The sequence below is a fragment of the Oryctolagus cuniculus genome, chromosome 3 (assembly GCF_964237555.1).
Source record: "Oryctolagus cuniculus chromosome 3, mOryCun1.1, whole genome shotgun sequence".
Lineage (NCBI taxonomy): Eukaryota > Metazoa > Chordata > Mammalia > Lagomorpha > Leporidae > Oryctolagus > Oryctolagus cuniculus.
This window is the reverse complement of record NC_091434.1, coordinates 124286532-124305983: the sequence shown is the minus strand read 5'-3', so window position 1 is coordinate 124305983 and position 19452 is coordinate 124286532. Positions and strand designations below refer to the sequence as shown.

At 37.7% G+C, this 19452-nt stretch overlaps 2 long non-coding RNA genes across 5 annotated transcripts in view; one reads left to right on the top strand and one right to left on the bottom strand.

Annotated features, from left to right (window-relative positions):
- LOC103348729 (uncharacterized) overlaps positions 1 to 15260 on the top strand; it is a 54476-nt gene extending 39216 nt beyond the window's left edge. For 2 of the 4 annotated variants that reach the window (XR_007920459.2, XR_007920458.2), the window contains exon 6: positions 1761 to 2750. This is a non-coding gene — a long non-coding RNA (uncharacterized lncRNA). Of the gene's footprint in view, positions 1 to 1760; positions 2751 to 10140; positions 11318 to 14029 lie in introns of those variants that run through there. The other 2 variants (XR_001793663.3, XR_007920457.2) reach the window with 2 other exon arrangements.
- Positions 2544 to 16127, bottom strand: LOC138849189 (uncharacterized). The gene is made up of 3 exons (XR_011387621.1): positions 15975 to 16127; positions 15490 to 15635; positions 2544 to 3112 (listed from the first exon to the last, which is right to left on the bottom strand). It is a non-coding gene; the product is annotated as an uncharacterized lncRNA (long non-coding RNA).
- Between the last annotated feature and the right edge of the window lie 3325 nt (positions 16128 to 19452).

Here is a 19452-nt window from a genome sequence, read left to right as displayed (position 1 = left end):
AAAAAAGACAGTATGGAAATACCACAGAAATCTCAATATAGATCTACCATATGACCCAGCCATCCCATTCCTGGAAATTTACCCAGAATAAATGAAATCAGCTCATTAAAAAGTGATCTATAGTACCATGTTTATTGCAGCTCAATTCAGTTGGCTTAACTTTCGCCCTCATGATGTTGTGTGTGTGTGTGTGTGTGTGTGTGTGTGTGTGAGAGAGAGAGAGAGAGAGAGAGAGAGGATGTGTCCCCGGGGATTAACAACAAGGAAAATGTGGGAGCTCAGTGACGCAAGAGTCATCTTTAACACTTCAATAAAATACCAACTTTATAAAGATAAAAGGTGCTTTTAGCTCACAATTTTGGAGGTTCAAGCCTGACCAAATTGAGAAATCCCATTGACTGGGCCTCTGATAGGGTCAGAGGAGGACAACCATTGAGTGTGTTTAGAGGGAAGATCACCTACTGAGCCAGAAGTCAGAGGGAGAGAGGCTAACCCCTGGCTTTCATAATGATTCTCCTCTGAGAACAACCATCCTGACCCAATGAACTTGCACCAGGCCTCACCTACTAGTTTCCACCACCTCCCAACAGCAACACCCTAGGGATGAAGCTTTGGTGGATTTTCCACATTCAAATTAAAATAAACCCCCCAAAAGTGGTTTTTAACATGACCATCCAAAGAGAACTTCTGTGCCTGTGGTCATGTTTGGAAAAGGATCATCTATAAAAACTAGGAACCCTTTGACCAGCGACATGACTCAATAGGCTAATCCTCTGCCTGTGGAGCTGGCACCCCGGGTCCTAGTCCTGGTCGGGGCGCCGGATTCTGTCCCGATTGCTCCTCTTCCAGTCCAGCTCTCTGCTGTAGCCCGGGAGTGCAGTGGAGGATGGCCCAGGTCCTTGGGCCCTTCACCCACATGGGAGACCAGGAGGAAGCACCTGGCTCCTGGCTTCGGATCAGCACGGTGCACCGGCCACAGTGCGCCAGCCGCAGCGGCCACTGGGTAGTGAACCAATGGAAAAAAGGAAGACCTTTCTCTTTGTCTCTCTCTCACTGTCCACTCTGCCTGTCAAAAAAAAAAAAAAAAAAAACTAGGAACCCCAATTTTTTTCAATGCATGTTATTCTTAATAAACATTAAACTATGAACTAAAATCTTTGGACAAAATTTCAGCGAGTGGTTTTCTGTTTTGCCTCCAAATCCTATAGAAGATCCTTTAGAAATTGCTTAGAATTTTCAAAATTTAAATGCACTGAACATATAAAAATAATTAAATAATTTTAGTTTTAGCTTTAAATAATATATATTAAACCTGATGGAAATAGCAACCATTATAGACACTAAATCAGTAATAAAATGATTCAGTAAAAGTCATTTTTATATAAATTTAGTGTGTAAAACTATGTATATATTTTTTAAATGGCAGAAAATAAAATGTAAGTGGAAGCTATTCATGAAATTTCTTGTAGAAATGCAAATGTACAAATGAGATAAAATTGACTCATGAGATCAAATTGACAAATTGACTCCTTCATCTGTTAATGATGAAGTAATTATTTCAATATTTACTTGATTGCCATAAAAATTGAGAACTAAACAAAAATAGAGGTATTAGAATATTTGGACACCAGATAACAAATAGTGCAACATAAGGGCAGTCTCTGTGATGTAGTAGGTTAAGCCTCCACCTATGGAGCCTGCATGAGATGTTCATGTCCCAGCTGCTCCTCTTCTGATCCACTTTTCTCTTTAATGCCTAGGAAAGCAGAGGAAGATGCCCCAAGTGCTTGGGCCCATGCACCCACATGGAAAACCCAGAAGAAGCTCCCGTCTCCTGGTTTCAGGTTAGCCTAGCTCCAACTGTTGCAGCCACTGGGGAGTGAACCAACATATCCAAGACCTTTCTCTATGTCTCTCCCTCTCTCTGTCTGTAACTCTACCTCTCAAATAAATAAAATCTTGAAAAATGAAACCAACTAATAGTGTAAGACTAATTCTGTGGAGAATAGAACATGCAAATTAGTAGCATATTATCCTGAGATCTCTTCCTGAGGGCAATTTCTTAATCCTCACTAAGAGAAAGTGATGCTAAGAAGTTAGTGGAAGTCTCGTTGTACTTTTGAATAGATAGCAATAACTGAAACTATATTGACAGAGATTAAATTTCAAAGGTAGAGTGTTGAATTAGAGGGAGAGTCATAGAAGAGGACCCAGATGTAGGTGTGCTGATTCCTCTCATAATCTTGGCTGAAGGTCAACTGCAAATATGTTATCCAAAATTTAACCAGTCTGACCACAGCATGACTTCCATGGAGTTGAGAATGGAGACTCCATAGATCTTCATTGCTTAGCAATATCAGAGTTTAGGCCAAGCCAATATGGAGACTGTAATGCATTTGCTGCATTGGGCAAAAATCTAAAAGGATCATATATTTAAAGATCATAGCTTAAAGGAAGAGTTATGCTCAAGGACAAAATATAAAAACTAAAACCGAGTAGTCTAATAAAGCATATAACAAAGACTAAAGATGAAGGTACTCCACCAAGTTATTTATTTCCAGTTATGAAAATACAGCAATCTACAAAGGAAAACAATGACATTCAGATTTACTTTTATTCATAAAGCCCAACATAACTTAAAAGTTACAGGCATGAAAAAACATGGTCAATCAAGAAAAAATATAATCTTTACAAAAAGATCATGAAATGACAGAAATGTTAGGACTAATACGCAAATACTTTACACAAGCTTATATGAATAAGGACTTATGAGAATGTTGAAACATAATGATAGAACATATAAGGGCCGGCGCCGCAGCTCACTAGGTTAATCCTCCGCCTTGCAGCGCCGGCACACCAGGTTCTAGTCCCAGTCGGGGCGCTGGATTCTGTCCCGGTTGCCCCTCTTCCAGGCCAGCTCTCTTCTGTGGCCAGGGAGTGCAGTGGAGGATGGCCCAAGTACTTGGGCCCTGCACCCCATGGGAGACCAGGATAAGTTCCTGGCTCCTGCCATCAAATCAGCACGGTGCGCTGGCCGCTGCGGTCATTGGAGGGTGAACCAATGGCAAAAGGAAGACTTTTCTCTCTGTCTCTCTCTCACTGTCCACTCTGTCTGTCCAAAAAAAAAAAAAAAAAAAAAAAAAGACATCATCAAAGAAATTTAAATAATTAGAAAAATAAAATGGAGATTAAATCAATGGAAGGTATAAGACATTTTAAATAAGTTCAGAGAATGTATAACAGAATCAAATAGACTGCAGGGGAAAGTGTTTGTAGACTTTGAGCGGATCAATAAAACTCCAATAAGAAAAAAGACAGAATTATGAGAAAAAAATTCACAATAATCTTTAGAATACTAATTTGCATAGTATATGTTACTATTATAATGGATTAAATAATGATCTGAAAAATTATGTAAGTAATAATGGTCAAATTCTTTTAAACTAAATTAAAATATGATTTGGCATGTACAATTTTATTGAATTTTAAACAAGATAAATAAAAAAATCACATGTTGGTACATTAAAATCAAATGACTATGAATACAAGTCAAAGATTAATGTATAATTTGTGAGAGAGATGAAGGTATATTATATATAGAAGACAATTTTAGCAATAAAAGCTGACTTCTCAACTGTAATAGAAATAATGAACCAGCATCTCAAAGGGTTAATAGGAAAATGACTCACTGCAGACTTGTATATTCAGTAAAGATATCCTTCAAAAAGAAATTCATAGTAACAGAAACTGTATATTCAGGAGAGATATCCTAAAAAACTAAGATCACATTAAGAAATAATCAGTTAATAGCAGGTCCAAATAAGAAGTGCTAAAAAAGGAGGGGAGAGGCAATATTATGGTGCAGTTGGTTAGCCCCCTTGCCTGAGACACTGGCATCCTATATATCATAGCATTGGTCGGGATCCCACTAGTTCTGCCTATGATCCAGCTCTCTGCTAATGCACCTGGAAAAGCAGTGGAACATGACCAAAGACCTTGTATTCCTGTCACACAGGGGAGACTGAGTAGAATTCTACCCTCCTTGTTTGGCCTGATCTAACCTTGGCTGTTGTAGAAATTTGGTGAATGAACCAGTAGATGGAAGATCTTTCTATTTCTCCCTCTCTTTATTACTCTGCTTTTCAAGTAAATAAAATAATCATTTTAAAGGACTGCTAAGGAGTTGAAGTGAAAGATCTGTACATGTACACAAAAATGTACAAAAAGAAATGAGCTGCACTAAAATATTCTGTTGTATCACACTAAGAAAGTAAAATAAGTTAAATCAAATTTATGCATGCTACAGAACCATGCTCATATAGATAATAAAGGAAATAGGCCTATTACAAGTTAAAGATAAAAGCTATTGTAGGTAATCACTAAAATGACTCTGAATGGCACTACCTCATGATATTCATGTATGTGTGTAATCTCTTTTCTCAAAGTGTGTGCTGGATGTAATAACTTGCTCCTAATTAATATGCTATAGCAAAAGTATTGGAGTGTTTCTTTCAGGCTTGGAGTAAAAATGATAGTGACTTCCATCTTGCACTCTCTTCCTCTATTTCTTCCTCTCTCTCTCTCTCTTTTTGCCTTCTTGACTCCCTCTCTCTTTGATGGAACAAGCTCCCATCTTTGAGAGGTCCATGTGATGAGAGCTAAGGAAACTGAAGGAGGACTTTGGCCAATGACCAGTGAGACATAGAGCTCTAAGTCCAACGGCCTTCAAGGAACAGAATCTATGCCATCGCGTTAGTGACATTACAGGCAAATCTTTCCTAAGTCATTTCTTGAGATGACTACAGTCCAGAATAACAACTTAAGTATAATGACAGGCAATGAAACAGGGAAAGCAAAGCAGAAATGATTTCCAAGGGCACATGAAATCTTCACCAATGTAGAACATATGTTGGACATTGTAGAACATATAGTTTTTTTTTTTTTTTTTTTTTTTTTTTTGACAGGCAGAGTGGACAGTGAGAGAGAGAGACAGAGAGAGAAAGGTCTTCCTTTGCCGTTGGTTCACTCTCCAATGGCCGCCGCTGCAGCCGGCGCACCGCGCTGATCCGATGGCAGGAGCCAGGATCCAGGTGCTTTTCCTGGTCTCCCATGGGGTGCAGGGCCCAAGCACCTGGGCCATCCTCCACTGCACTCCCTGGCCATAGCAGAGAGCTGGCCTGGAAGAGGGGCAACCGGGACAGAATCCGGCGCCCCGACCGGGACTAGAACCCGGTGTGCCGGCGCCGCAAGGTGGAGGATTAGCCTATTGAGCCATGGCACCGGCCAGAACATATAGTTTTAGTAAACTTCAAATTTTAAGAACAATGTGAATATGTTCTTGACCATGGTAGAATAAACTTGGCAACAATGAGCAGTAACACAGCCAGAAACCTTTAAATTACCCAAAAATTGTTAAAATTATTTAAAATTTAAACATTTTTGACACAGGTGAATGTTGAAAGAAAGTCACAAGGAAAATCAGAAAATACGTTGTACTATGTGATAATAAAACTAATATAACATTTGTTGGAAAGGACTAAAGGAAATATATAATTGTGTGTTACTCTTTTTTTAAGTTATCATTTAAGAGGAATTTCTTCCTCTTCATTTTCCACTAGCTTTTTCATTTTCTTCTCCCTCTTCCTGTTTCATTTATGCTTCCTGAAATTTAATTTTTTTTTCTGAAAGCCATCAGATGATATCAAGCCAGAAAGATATACACAATGGGAAAGGTAAGAGGGAGTAGAGGGTGATGGTGCAAAGAAAGTTTTCAGAGCTGGTCCCAGTGACCACAATGGTGAGGTCGTACAACCCAGCCTAAGCAGTCAGCATCCAAATGTCAAGTGTGTGTTAAGTTCTGAGGGAGTGAAGAAGAGCCTACGGAGAATTAGCATTCCTGCATTGTGATGTCACAACCGGTTAAATAAAAAAGTATCCATGCGGTGGTGGTGGGGGCAGCAAATAGAATAGTAGGTTGCTTACCTGGAAGAAAAATCCAAATTATCAGATATACTAAGGATAATGTGTTCCAGACTTCCCTGTATAGAGCAATGAGTTTAAAAATACAGAAAATGAAAAGAGACAGAATAAAAACCTAGAACAAATCTTGTGGAGTTGAATTGGAAATGGAGCTATGTTTAGGAACTCAGGGATTTCAACACACATAGAGAACACAAACAATTAGATTGAATGTATAGTGATGCGTGCCAATCTTAGTCTGCTTCGTGCGTCCATAACAGAATACTAGATGAAAAAATTTATATGAATAGAATTGTATTTCCTTGTGATTCTGAAGGATGTGGAGTCCAAGATTAAGCTACTATCAATTAGCAAGGTCCTTTTTGATGCAATATCCCATTTTAGAAAGGCAAAAAAGAGTGAGAGCAAGAGGGTACTAAATTCACTTTTTGATAACAAAACCACTCCATTAAAACTACACTCTTTGGTTTATGAGGGCAGAACTCTTGTGATCTATGTACTTCTCAAGGGTAATAATATCCAATACCTCTACCTTGTAGGTCATATATCCAATCTGTGAACTTTGAGGAATTCAAACCATAGCAGGACCAATATCCCTAACCATGCTCTGCTGTTGCCTTGCATACAACCACAGGTCAATATTAGTACATATACCAAATACTTAGATCTGTTCTTCTAAGCAAAGTTCTCCAATGTAAAGAACAAAGAGCCTAATGAAAAATGGGAAAAAGAAGAACGAATCAGTGGGATATTTGAATAGACATCATGCCAAAGAAGATACACAGATGGCAAATAAGCACATGAAGAAAGCTCAGAATCATTACTATTAAGGAGATGCAAATTAAAACCACAGATAAGATGCCACTTGCCATCTGTTAGCATAGCTAAGCTTCATGTTGGTAAAGAGGTGGAACAACTGGAACTCTCACAGCTGGTGAGAATGTCGAATATTACAACCACTTTGGAAAACAATTTAGGTGTTTCTTAAAACATTAAGCAAATTTCTTCAGTGGGATAGAGCTACTCCACTTCTCAGTATTTACCCAAGAGAAATTAAAGCAAGTGTCCATTCAAAGATTTCTACATGAGCGATCATAGTAGCTTTATCTGTGTTAGAGCCAAAAAATGAAATTGAAGCAAATATTCATCAAAACATGAATGATAAAACAAATTTTGGTATATCTGCATAACAAAATAGGGCTAAAGGGCTGTTTTATTCACAAATTATTCATTTATTACTGTTATTATTGTTATTATTTTAAATTTTCTTTTATATATATATATATATATAAACTTCATATATTTCCTAAATACAGATTCAGGAATATAGTGATGCTACCTACCCTACCCCCCCTCCTGCCCATGATCCCACCCTTCTTCCGCCTCCCTCTCCTATTCTCATTCATAATTTTTACAAAGATGTAGTCTCAGTTAACTTTCAATAACCTATATAAATATCAAGATAATCATGATGAAAGAAGAAATATTTTAAAAGTACCTTTAAATTAGGATTTCATTCAAATGAAATCAAAAAGCATAATTAGTGTACATTGACAGAAAGCAGATTAGTGGTTATCTACAGTGAGTGGAGTTTAGAGATGGAGGGAATGGAGGCAGGGAATGGGAGAGAATTGAGGAAATTTTTAGGGAAAACATATTTTGACAATTATTTCATAGATCTGTATGTATGTTAAAATTTATCAAATTATGGAAGCTGGCACTGTGGTGCGGTAGGTTAATCTTCTGCCTGCAGTGCTGGCATCCCATATGGGCATCGGTTCTAGTCCCAACTGCTCCTCTTCCTATTCAGCTTTCTGTTATGGCCTGGGAAAGCAGTGGAACCCACATGGGAGAACCAGGAGAAGCTCCTGGCTCCTGGCTTCGGATAAGCTCAGTTCCAGCCATTGCGGCCATTTGAGGAGTGAACTAGAGGATGGAAGACCTTTCTCTCTGTCTCTCCCTCTCATTGTCTGTAACTCTACCTCTCAAGTAAATAAATAAAATCTTCAAAAAAATTATCAAATTATGTGTTTTCAACACGAGCAGTTTGCTGTATATAAATTATTAATCAATGAATCTATTAAAATCTTAAGTCAATAAGACTTTCTGCATAAATTTTAAAATAATGTTTAAAAATCAATTTAATATTTGTACACTATTAGACAATAAACTGGAAAATGAAATAAAGCACATGTTTATAGTAACATCAAAATTGTAAGATGCTTAAAATACATGGATCAAGTATTTGTAAGAATCTACATGAAAAACAACAAAAGAATTTGAGTAACTGAAGATACAAATAAATGAAGAAATACATTTTGAAGATGCAGTTCTTCCTGTATTGAATGCAATCCTCATCAACACTTAATAAGAATTTGTTGGGTGGTTGATTTGTTTTGGTTTTAACTTTGATGGCAATTACCAAAGAGCTTCCTAAAATTCATGGGCAAATATGATAGAAAATATACACAACATATGATATTGAACTAACAAATCAATGTAAAGAAAACAATGAATTTTAACCTCCAATTTATGCATTTCACAAAAAAGGTGATATGAGGTAAATTATAATTACTGTAGAATTTAAATTTATAAACCTTCTACTATACAACATACCAGAGTATCTTTATGAATTTAGGGTAGGAAAGTACTTACTAGAACCAATGCAAGAAAATAAACAAATTGAAAAGAAAAGATGAAATTTACCTTATCAAAATAAAAATATTTTATTAAAATTGTAAAAATGGTGCAATACATATATTTGACAGAGAGCTTATCCTTAAATCATATTTATAAAACATGGTCAAAAAATTGCAAGAGACATTTCACAAAACAAGCTATAACAATGGGAAGATCATGCAAAATATGTTCAACATCATGACTAGTCAAGAAAATTCAAATTAAAATCACGGTACATTATGCTTTCACATCTAAAACAAAGACTGTGTATTCAAAACACTGATATTTGCAAAGGCTGCTATAGGTGTGGAGTATCTTAAGGTCTCAGAAATTACTTACTGAGTAAGTAATTACATACAACTACTTTGGAAACATTGTTGACATTTGGGGAGTGGGCTGGTGATGGGGACCTTTTTGGTCTGTCTCTGTCTTAACAACTACAAAAGTAACATATGGACCATCAATTGCTGTTTATTTATGTAAATGATGGAATATTATTTAACTATAGAAAGACAGGTGACTGTGTAGGCAATAACATGGAAGAACCTCAAAAACATTATGGTGCAGGAAAGAAGTCAGTTGCAAGGGTCTAATCTCTTATTTGCTTGAGGTTGAAATGAAGCTGAAACTTACTTATGATGATAGATATTAGAATAGTGGCTGCCCTTAGGAGGGGAACTGATTGAAAAAAAAAATACATAGTCACTTGCAGGAGTGAGGAAAATGTTCTGTGTATGGGTTGTTGTGCTGATTACTGGGTTATACAACAGTCCAAATTATTTGCATTACACAGTTAAGATCTCTACCATTTGTTGTATAAATTTTACCTTAGTTGAAAAATAGACAATGTAATAGAAATATTCATTTTACTACTAATGGTAACCAACTGGACATAATTCAAATTTTTGTCATTCCTTCAGGAAATAATAAATGGGATGGGAAAAAATATGAAGATTGTGGGGTTCTGGGGACATTTCGTAAACTGAGTGGTATACACAGGGGTGCGGTCTCTTTATGTAATTTTGCTGAGATGTGTACTGCAATAATGTGTACATTTTTATTTAGGATCCTTATGTTTCAAATAAGCTTAGTTAAAAAATAAGAACAGAACTGTATTTTCTCTAATTTCAACCACAATAGCAAGTTAGTAATCATGCAAATTGATTGAAAATATATGACTTATCAAAGAGCTGAATATATTGCTTGAATATTTTAAAATATATTCATGTAAAACCACTTCAATATACATATGTGGAGTAATCATAAATTACCTCAATAGATGCCTAAAAGTAATTCAATAGTCAACAATTCAAAAGTCAACATCTGTTCTCAATAAATATTTATCCTTAGCAAAATGGAAATATGTTGGAAAAATTTAAATCTATTTAATCTCAAATTTATGAAAAGTGTACTTATTAATACAGATATCAATTTAATAAAATTTAATAATGATCTCATTAAAGATGTCTGTTTTCTCTCTAGGATGATGAACTTGAAATTTTAGTCAAGAAAATAAAACAAAAAAATTAAGAGATGCAAAGATGTGAAGAAAGAATCTACATCACATACAGGAAATATAATCTACAGTAGACAATTAGTGAAATTTATAATTATTGGAACGAATTAAAGAATCTGGTAGTATGGTTATATAGAAAATCTCCATTTAAAAAGTAGAAAAAAGAAAATCTATTATTAAAAATGTGTAACATTCAAAACAGCAAATAGCCTGTACAGTGATATAATGAAATATAAACAAGATTTTCTAATAGGACCATCAATTTGTTGAGGAAAATAAAAGGAGACCTCAGTAAGTGAAGCAGTACGCAATAGGAATGCATAGGAAGGGTCATTGACATAAAGATGTCAAGCAGTCCACAAATCCAGTGCCATTCCTATTAAAACCCTAATAGCATCTATCCATGCAAATTGAAAAGCTGATCTGTGCCTTCCTAAGATAAATTAAAGTCTTAGGAATTGACAAGACAATTTTGAAAGAGAAGAATAAGATGCAATCAGACATTTTAAACCTGTGGCAATTCAAATAGTCTGTCACTTGGTACAAGTGAAAACATGTAGATAACTGAATCCAGACATCAGAACGTGGCAGTGGCAGAGATATTTTATCAGTAGGCTAAGTTCATACCTTTAAATAGGTTGAGTCCTGTAGATGATGTTCTATTCAGAAAAATAATGCAGTGAGGATTTTGCTTGATGCAGATGTGGTTGTTACTCTGCCCAGGTTCCCCGTGGTCTTTACAGTTTATCAAGGTTGCACATCCCTCCTAAACACCCTGTGTAATTTTGCTTCTCATAGCCACTCTGTGCCTCTTCTTGCATGGGCCTGTTTGGGCCTCCTGAAGTTTGAAGTAACTTTGCTTTTTTTCATCTCCTCTCCCATCACCAGACTCAATTCTGGCTGCATCCCCTGTCAGAAAAATGAAGAAGGCAAAAACCAGGTGCACCACTTGAAGTTTTATCTGTTGGAAGGATTTTCCTTCACTACTGTGCTCCTGGGATGCGCTAGATTAAAACAAAACCCTTTGAGGTGGTGCCTATACATCCTACAGAACCCTCTGTAAATCAGACCTATGTTCTCTCTTCCTCTGTGAACTGATTTTAGGGGACACTTCATGAGACCATAGCGGCAGCAAAGAGAAAGGTAGGAAGCCATTGTGGAGGTGATGGGAATTTGTGCTATTTCTTCATGTAACTGGATGGAGCCGTGGGCGGAGGCAGTTACCATGGCGGATGAATGAGGCTTAGACAGATGTGTGGTAACCAGAAGAACAGTTTCATAGAAGACTGGAGTTCATATTTGAATAAATCTTAGGCAAATATTAACATAAAAAATCACTAATTACCAAAGCTCTTCTCCATTCTCACTTACTTTCTCATAGCAAATTGTGTTCTTTACCTAAATTTTGTTTTACCATATGTAGATAGTGTCCTTTTAAATATGTTTAAAGACACTAATTGGCTATTTATTTGCTTTACTATAGCTTCATTCATTCTTTTTTATGTGTGAGAATTTTTTTTTGTTTCAAGCTAATTAATGTTTAATTTATAAAAAGGGAACAAACTCCATGTTTTTTTGTTTGTTTGTTTAAAGATTTATTTACTCGAAAGTCAGAGTTACACAGAGAAAGAGAGGCAGGCAGAGAGAGAGAGAGAGGTCTTCCATCCACTGGTTCACTCCCCAGATGGCTGCATTGGTCAGATGCTGTGCCAATCCAAAGCCAGGAGTTGGGAGCTTCTTCCAGGTCTCCCACGTGGGTGCAGGGGCCCAAGGGCTTGGGCCATCCTTTACCGCTTTCCCAGGCCACAACAGAGAGTGGATCGGTAGTGGAGCAGGCAGTATTTGAACCGGCGCCCATATGGGATGCCGGCACTGCAGGCGGCGGATTTACCCTCTACGCCACAGCGCCATCCCCTCTTGTATGTAGCTTTATGAGCATATGATGGCCGGCGCCATGGCTCACTAGGCTAATCCTCCACCTTGCGGCGCCAGCACACCGGGTTCTAGTCCCGATCAGGGTGCCAGATTCTGTCCCGGTTGCCCCTCTTCCAGGCCAGCTCTCTGCTGTGGCCAGGGAGTGCAGTGGAGGATGGCCCAGGTCCTTGGGCCCTGCACCCCATGGGAGACCAGGTCCTGCCTTCGGATAGGCGTGGTGCGCCACCGCGGCGTCCATTGGAGGGTGAACCAACGGCAAAGGAAGACCTTTCTCTTTGTCTCTCTCTCTCACTGTCCACTCTGCCTGTAAAAAAAAAAAAAAAAAAAAAAAAAAAAAAAGCGTATGATAAGGACCGGTGCTGTGGCACAGTGAATTAATGCCTTGGCCTGAAGCCCCGGCATCCCATAGCGTTGCCGGTTCGAGACTCGACTTCCCCAATTCCACCCAGCTCTCTGCTAATACACCTGGGAAAGCAGAAGGAGATGGCTCAAGTCCTTTATCCCCTGAACTCTCGTGGGAGACCCAGCAAAAGCTCCTGTCTCTGGGCTTCAGATCAGCACAGCTCCGGCCATTGTGGCCAACTGGGGAGTGAACCATCCAATGGAAGACTTCTCTCCCACCCTCTCCTCTCTCTGTGTAACTCTGACTTTCAAATAAATAAATAAATCTTTAAAAAAAAAGAGAGCATATGATAATTCCCATTCACCCCTCCTTCCTTCAGTCACTCTCACCATTTCTTATTTGTTTTTTTTTTTTTATGTTGACATTGCTCTTGAGCTGTATATCTTGATCCATTTTTGAATGACAGTTTTCCACAAATACATACTTTTGTAGTTCTATTTTGAAAAATATATAAATTAAATAGTATTTTAAGAAAATAGTTAATCATGTACATATGATTTATATTTCCATTTTTAGAAAAAATTACTCTGAAATTACATTTTACATATATTAATTAGAAAATATTTTTATTATGCAAGTATAATCTTGAGTTATTAAGGGTATGAATTTTTTAAAATATATTACAAAACACCTTGGAAAATATATAACTTATTTGATGGCAATAGGGAAACAAGTGGCATTCTTAATTTTTATATTTGTTTCTCCCAAAACACTTTTATATCAGATCACTGTTTCTTAGTCTACCTCCTGCAGAAATTTCCTCCCACCTCCAGGCCCCAATCATTCATTCTTTCATTCCTTTCCTTGATCAAATCAATTTTAATGTTGGACTCTGAACCATGTGGTTTCTCTGTTTCTACTTAATAAACCCCATCCTTAATGAACCTCTTAAAAGTTGCAGAATTTTATCAACTGATATTCTGTCACTAGAATGAACTATTAAGTCCAAAAGGGGTCAGAAGGTTTTCTTTTTTTGCTCCTATTCTCAAATTAATCTTCATCCGTATTTAAATAGCCCAATAGACTAATTTTTAACCTGGTCACTATTAATATATTTCCATAGATTGCATCTCACAGAAAAACACTACCACTGGACATTACTAAATTATTTTTATGAAATTCCATGATCAGATAAATGCACTTACTTCCACTAACTTAATATTGCAATATATTGGAAAGTGCCTATGTTCACATAACATTTCCAAAATTCAAAGACAAGAGAAACTTTCTAAGTCATTCCATTACAAGCAGTCTTCAATCCTTTCTGTTCTGTTGCCTCCCAAAATTTTTGTAAACACTATACTCCCTTACCTAAAATTCACAAATAAAATGTTTCAGCTTCAGCTTAATTAGTTGTCCCATTGTAACATCCAACACTTTAACAGTTGGAAATTTTGTGTATCTTTGTCATTTGAACTTGCATTTCTGTTCTACTTTCCACACAGAATTTTAGCTCAGTATATTGTATCACGCATAAGATTATGTTATATTGATACATAATCAATACATTAACTCAGCTTCTCAGAAAACTGAACTGGTTCCTGGAGAGCAGATTCACTGTGCGCTGGCTGCCATTTCATCTCATTGCAACTTGAACTACAAATTCTACTACTTACAAGAGTCTGATGGATGGAGCATTGAAGCAACAAGCTAAGGCTAAATGGAGCAACTTTACTATTCACAGGTAGACGGAAGGTACAGTAGAAGCCTTGGATTCACAGTGAACCAGCTGCCCAACTTGCATATGGGTTGCCAGTGTTGCAAGCAGTGGCTTTACTCACTATGCCACAACACTAGTCTGTACAATTGTTGTTGCAAAATCCAAGAAAGAAAGGAAGGTTGGACCCACATGTCTTACTCTTCCAAACTAAATACATTACTCCCTGAAGGTATAATACAGACGCTAGTCACCTTTATGCCTATTACAAGAACACAGTTATTTTCCTTTATTCCATCAACAGACCTTTATTAAGACATATTAAGACATGGGTAAATAAGGTATTGATCTTACATTCCAAATCAATAAAAGCATTTAATCAGCGGTTGCCACAATAATGCTGATACTAAAAATAACCTCAAAATATCAAATAATCACCATAGCACTCATTTTTCCCCTCACTCTTCAGTGTGGGAGCATGAAGTTTAGCTGATTTTGACTGTACTCAGTAGCACTCAGCTCTTAACTGCTTGTCTGCTCCATGTGCCTGGTTCAGAAGCCTGGTAGAGTAGGCAGCATCTCCCACAGTGTGTCTGCCCATGGTGACTGCAGAGCAGACACAACCACACAAACACCGTTCAAGTCTCTGCTTGTGTCAGAGCTTACTGATGTTCAATGGGAAAAATCAAGTTATATGCCAAGGAAGGAAGGGCTGGGATGTACCCACATTCTATTATGAGATGCTGTGAGAACAGAGATTTTCTGCACTGGAGGAATGGATAAAGATGACAAATTCAATCCACCACAGTCTGTATTTATCCATTGTATGAAAAGATATGTAGAAGATATGAAAAAACGAACATTTTCCCAAGTAAAGCATTTTTTAAAGGAGGTGACGGTATTGCTGACTTTTTAGGTTAGCTATTTTCTAGGCATTGCAGGCAGAGGAGTACATTGTGGAAACAGAAGCTGCTGTTTGCGAGATACTTGGACAGATGCTTCATGTCATGGGATGGACAGTGCAGTATCAATGGGAAAGGATGGAGCCAGAGATGCACCTAATCCTGAATTTGTAAACAACAGACAATAAGGTTTATTTCAGTTTTCTTTTAAGTTAACGAGAATGTTTAATGAGAATGATCCCATTAGCCTGTGCTTTTATATAGCAATTAAAGAAATAGAATTATCATTGATTTATATATGAAGTAGAGATAGAGATCTCATATCTACTGTTAAACCCTCCAAATTCCCATAATAGCTAAAGTTAGGAGCTGGGAACTCAATTAAGATCCCCTACGTGGATATCAGGAAACCAGTTACCTGAGACATCATCTCTGCCTCCCCAGGATCTGCATCAGCAGAAACCTGGAATCAGGAGTCAGAGTCAGGAATACAACCCAGGCATTCTCATATGGGATGCAAGTATTCCAACTGTTGTCTTAACCACTAGTCCAAATGTCTTCTCCCTAAAAAAATGTTTAGAATAAAGAAATAAATTAATAGATAGTCCCTTCCATCCTTGTCTCCCCCTCCTCCCTTCCTTCCTCCCTTTATTTTTTTTCTATCAGATCAGATCCTATCAGGCAGATCCTCTCAAAAGACTACAATATACTCTACACAGATAAGTAAATGGAGTAGATGGACAAATTAGTTATATAGAGAAATTTAAGAAAAATTTTTATAACAATAATAATGAAAAGAAGGAAGGAAGGAAGGGAGGAAGGGAGGAAGGAAGGAAGGCAGGAAGGAAGGAAGGAAGGAAGGAAAAAAGGAAGGAAGGGAGGAAAGAAGAAAATAGTAAATACTTGTAAAGGCAACAGCAGTGGCAATGGTTCACCCAGTCTTATTGCCTCTGACTGAGTCCCAGTGAGCTCTTTGCTTTTAGTGCTACCACAGGCTGGACTAGCATGCACACATCCACTCCCAGGGTCAGCATGGCTTGCCGGCTGGACACTCCTCTCCTCCCACGTCTGTTCAGAAGCTGACAGCCAGGCTTGTAAAAATGGAATAGCAAAGATCACTGGCTTCAGCTCAGTCCTCTACTGCCACCTGTGTGCTGGAAGCAGCCAAAGCAAGGCACTGGAAAGTGCATGAAGCTGTAGGGTGCAAGGTGTGGGGCAGACCTTGAGGAATCTGGGAGAGGAAAGGAGCCTGAGACCAGAGCCTGGGAGCAAGGCTCATCATCTGTGTCCTGCAGAACTTTCCTCTATGAATGACCTTAGAGCCCCTTTCACAGAGTGGGAGAGAAGGAGAAACACAAAAGGCAACCCGCTAGCAGCCCTGGGTGGGTCTTGGATGACTTCAGACTGAGATTCCTTGAAATTTGAGATTACTCAGCTGGCCCAATCAGAAAAAATATGCATTCCAGAAGTGAATGCATGGGCTCTTCTTACCTCATTGACTCTCCATGTATTTCTGGGTACAGGCAGCATGGACAAGCATCCCTGTTAACAGAAAAAGAAACCAAGTCACAAGAGAACCAAGTCAAATATGTGATCCAAGTAAATCAACTCTGCTGGATCTGATCACTGTAGGATAAGCCAACGATATTTAAGAAAATTTTGGTTCCTCAATTGTATTTATAACTACTTTGAATTTATTGGCTTAATTCAACCTTAAAGCAAGCATTCATAAATTATAGTAACTATGTCTGTAAGTAGTCTTTCAGGAAAGTTCTGATTTCAATTTTGTATCTTGTGACCATGCCATACCAGATAATATGTTTTGATGTGGAGATCAGAGGAACATATTGATTTTGTTAAAGTAACACTTTTTTTTTTTTTTTTAAGAACATGAGATCCTTGTGCAATGCAGAGGTCAGGGTCTTGGTGGAGCATTAGCCTCTTCACATAATCCCAGAGCAGAGCAATTGCCCTGTGCTCCTATAGTTTCAGGTGACTCAGGAAGACACCTGAGTCACAAACAGCTCATGGGCAGCCTACCAGTTCTCAGCTCATAGTAAGTAGAAAGGTAGTGATCCATACCCCAGTGATGAGAACAGACTCAGATTATATCCACAGTATGTTCTTCAGAGTGCTTTTTCTGCTTGTTTCTAAGGACTGGCTAACATCACATCAGAGGAGGATGAGGAAAAGAGAGTGCAATAGAGCAAAATGGGCTGGTGAGCCTAGGGCGCCCATTACAACAGGGAAATGTGGTTTGTTTATTTACTTTAGTTTTAAAATCATTTACTCATTTGTTTGAGAAAGAGAAAAAGGAGAGAGTGAGAGAGAATTCCTATCCACTAGTTCAAGCCCCAAGTCCCTGAATACAACCCAGGTCTCTCTTGTGGGTTGCAGAAACTCAATCATGTGTGTCTTCTTCACTACCATCCAGGGTCTCCATTAGCAGGAAGCTGGAGCCCACAGCGAAGGACAGGATTGAATGTAGATACTCTGAGGTTATAAGGAGGATAAGGCATATTTAGTCTGGTGTATACCGCTAGTCAAAAACCCACCCTGTTAGGTGGCAATTTGATGTGTGGTGGGGAGTAGAGAACCTGCTGCATCCTGAAGTGTGGAGGCCATCTGTTTGTGTTTTAGTCATGTACAATTATGCCTAAATTAATTTAATAGAAATCAGATCCACAAAGCACAGTTTTTTAAAAATATTATTTGTTTAATGATAGTAGTTGAGAATGTGTGTTATCAGTCAGCCTGGACTAAAGGTTTTCAGTTTATGTGACCTATGAGACTCAGTTTCCATATCTTGAAATGAAGCTAACATTAGTTAAGTAACAGGGTTGTTGCTGTGAGAACTCATCTGTCTCTTGCAATGTCTTCCTAGTTCAAAATAAATAATCCATCAACTTTTTAATGTGTATGAAAATTTTTGTATAAATAACAAAAGCAATTGAGGAAATCCAGGAACTATTCACTCTGTATAATGAAAGCAGTTAAGGCCATAGTGAAATGAACACTATGAGAAACAGTGACTTGATCAGCCCTTGTCCTGATTGTTGATGTACAATGTAATACTTTATCCACTTTAGTATTTTTTTTTGTTCTAGTGCTATTGGTTGAACTCTGTAATTAACACACAATTATTCTTAGGTGTTTAAATTTTAACTGAAAAGTGATCCGTGTTAAATATAAGAGTGGGAATAAGAGAGGGAGGAGATGTACAATTTGGGACATGCTCAATCGGGCTTGCCACAAATGTGGAGTTAGAAACGTGCCAGGGGATTCCAATGCAATCCCATCAAGGTGGCATGTACCAATGCCATCTCACTAGTCAAAGTGATCAATTTCAGTTCACAATTGATCACACTGATAGGTCTAAGAGTCAAAGGGATCACACAAACAAGACTAGTGTCTGCTAATACTAACTGATAGAATCAAAAAGGGAGAGAACAATCCAACATGGGAAGCAGGATACACAGCAGACTCATAGAATGGCAGATGTCCTAAATAGCACTCTGGCCTCAGAATCAGCCCTTAAGGCATTCGGATCCAGCTGAAGAGCCCATGAGGGTATTTCAGGCATGGAAAGCCAAGACAGTATGGAAAAAAAAAAAAAAAGAAGACCTAAATGAAAGACCTCTGCGAGTGAGATCCCAGTGGAAAGAATGGGGCCATCAAAGAAGGAAGTACCTTTCTCTGAAGGGAGGAGAGAACTTCCACTTTGACTATGACCTTGTCTAAATAAGATCGAAGATGGCAAACCCAAAAGGCTTCTATAGCTTTGGCAATTCATGACTAGAGCCTAGGGAGATTACTGATGACATAAACAAGAGTGTCAAATTGTTAAGTCAACAGGAGTCACTGTGTACTTACTTCTCATGTGGGATCTGTGCTTAATGTGTTGTCCAATGTGAAGTAATGCTATAACTAGTACTGAAACAGTATTTTACACTTTATGTTCTGTGTGGGTTCAAACTGATGAAATCTTTACTTAATATATACTGAATCGATCTTCTGTATATAAAGAGAATTGAAAATGAATTTTGATGTGAATGGAATAGGAGAGGGAGCAGGGATGGGAGAGGTGTGAATGGGAGGGAAATTATGGGGGGGGGAAGCCATTGTAATCCATAAACTGTACTTTAGAAATTTATATTTACTAAATAAAAGTTAAAAAAATTTAAAAAAGAGCAAAGGATCTTAAATAGAAAAAAAAAAAAGAAACTGAAGTTTACTTTCAAAAAGTGATGTATTCTCTCAGTGATAAAAGACAGCCTGAAAATAATTATGTGGATATAATTTAGCAAATCACTCTTATGAAATTATTTAATGTTAATTAAATATAAGGATAAATTGGATATAAAGTAAATTGGAGTTGATT